The sequence below is a fragment of the Musa acuminata genome, unplaced genomic scaffold (genome assembly GCF_036884655.1).
Source record: "Musa acuminata AAA Group cultivar baxijiao unplaced genomic scaffold, Cavendish_Baxijiao_AAA HiC_scaffold_623, whole genome shotgun sequence".
In the NCBI taxonomy this organism is placed as follows: Eukaryota; Viridiplantae; Streptophyta; class Magnoliopsida; order Zingiberales; family Musaceae; genus Musa; species Musa acuminata.
The window spans coordinates 77,501-80,000 of NW_027020862.1; positions in this window are offsets into that span (position 1 = coordinate 77,501).

The window sequence follows — 2,500 nt, forward strand, 5'->3', positions numbered from 1 at the left end:
CGAAAGCCCCATCCAGCCCTGTGCCACCCGGGGGGTTCCAGGGTGCTGAGATGGCTGACGTTTTGCTCCGCTCTCGACGGTCACCGCGCAATGCAAGAACAGGCCAAAAACTGGCCAAAACGGCCCAAAAACGGGCCAAAACTGGCCATTTTTGGCTGCACGAGCGAGCGGCGAGCGGCGGACAGCGAGCGAAGCGAGAGGCAGCACCGTCCCTGCTATACGAAAGCCCCATCCAGCCCTGTGCCACCCGGGGGGTTCCAGGGTGCTGAGATGGCTGACGTTTTGCTCCGCTCTCGACGGTCACCGCGCAATGCAAGAACAGGCCAAAAACTGGCCAAAACGGCCCAAAAACGGGCCAAAACTGGCCATTTTTGGCTGCACGAGCGAGCGGCGAGCGGCGGACAGCGAGCGAAGCGAGAGGCAGCACCGTCCCTGCTATACGAAAGCCCCATCCAGCCCTGTGCCACCCGGGGGGGTTCCAGGGTGCTGAGATGGCTGACGTTTTGCTCCGCTCTCGACGGTCACCGCGCAATGCAAGAACAGGCCAAAAACTGGCCAAAACGGCCCAAAAACGGGCCAAAACTGGCCATTTTTGGCTGCACGAGCGAGCGGCGAGCGGCGGACAGCGAGCGAAGCGAGAGGCAGCACCGTCCCTGCTATACGAAAGCCCCATCCAGCCCTGTGCCACCCGGGGGGTTCCAGGGTGCTGAGATGGCTGACGTTTTGCTCCGCTCTCGACGGTCACCGCGCAATGCAAGAACAGGCCAAAAACTGGCCAAAACGGCCCAAAAACGGGCCAAAACTGGCCATTTTTGGCTGCAGCGAGCGAGCGGCGAGCGGCGGACAGCGAGCGAAGCGAGAGGCAGCACCGTCCCTGCTATACGAAAGCCCCATCCAGCCCTGTGCCACCCGGGGGGTTCCAGGGTGCTGAGATGGCTGACGTTTTGCTCCGCTCTCGACGGTCACCGCGCAATGCAAGAACAGGCCAAAAACTGGCCAAAACGGCCCAAAAACGGGCCAAAACTGGCCATTTTTGGCTGCACGAGCGAGCGGCGAGCGGCGGACAGCGAGCGAAGCGAGAGGCAGCACCGTCCCTGCTATACGAAAGCCCCATCCAGCCCTGTGCCACCCGGGGGGTTCCAGGGTGCTGAGATGGCTGACGTTTTGCTCCGCTCTCGACGGTCACCGCGCAATGCAAGAACAGGCCAAAAACTGGCCAAAACGGCCCAAAAACGGGCCAAAACTGGCCATTTTTGGCTGCACGAGCGAGCGGCGAGCGGCGGACAGCGAGCGAAGCGAGAGGCAGCACCGTCCCTGCTATACGAAAGCCCCATCCAGCCCTGTGCCACCCGGGGGGTTCCAGGGTGCTGAGATGGCTGACGTTTTGCTCCGCTCTCGACGGTCACCGCGCAATGCAAGAACAGGCCAAAAACTGGCCAAAACGGCCCAAAAACGGGCCAAAACTGGCCATTTTTGGCTGCACGAGCGAGCGGCGAGCGGCGGACAGCGAGCGAAGCGAGAGGCAGCACCGTCCCTGCTATACGAAAGCCCCATCCAGCCCTGTGCCACCCGGGGGGTTCCAGGGTGCTGAGATGGCTGACGTTTTGCTCCGCTCTCGACGGTCACCGCGCAATGCAAGAACAGGCCAAAAACTGGCCAAAACGGCCCAAAAACGGGCCAAAACTGGCCATTTTTGGCTGCACGAGCGAGCGGCGAGCGGCGGACAGCGAGCGAAGCGAGAGGCAGCACCGTCCCTGCTATACGAAAGCCCCATCCAGCCCTGTGCCACCCGGGGGGTTCCAGGGTGCTGAGATGGCTGACGTTTTGCTCCGCTCTCGACGGTCACCGCGCAATGCAAGAACAGGCCAAAAACTGGCCAAAACGGCCCAAAAACGGGCCAAAACTGGCCATTTTTGGCTGCACGAGCGAGCGGCGAGCGGCGGACAGCGAGCGAAGCGAGAGGCAGCACCGTCCCTGCTATACGAAAGCCCCATCCAGCCCTGTGCCACCCGGGGGGTTCCAGGGTGCTGAGATGGCTGACGTTTTGCTCCGCTCTCGACGGTCACCGCGCAATGCAAGAACAGGCCAAAAACTGGCCAAAACGGCCCAAAAACGGGCCAAAACTGGCCATTTTTGGCTGCACGAGCGAGCGGCGAGCGGCGGACAGCGAGCGAAGCGAGAGGCAGCACCGTCCCTGCTATACGAAAGCCCCATCCAGCCCTGTGCCACCCGGGGGGTTCCAGGGTGCTGAGATGGCTGACGTTTTGCTCCGCTCTCGACGGTCACCGCGCAATGCAAGAACAGGCCAAAAACTGGCCAAAACGGCCCAAAAACGGGCCAAAACTGGCCATTTTTGGCTGCACGAGCGAGCGGCGAGCGGCGGACAGCGAGCGAAGCGAGAGGCAGCACCGTCCCTGCTATACGAAAGCCCCATCCAGCCCTGTGCCACCCGGGGGGTTCCAGGGTGCTGAGATGGCTGACGTTTTGCTCCGCTCTCGAC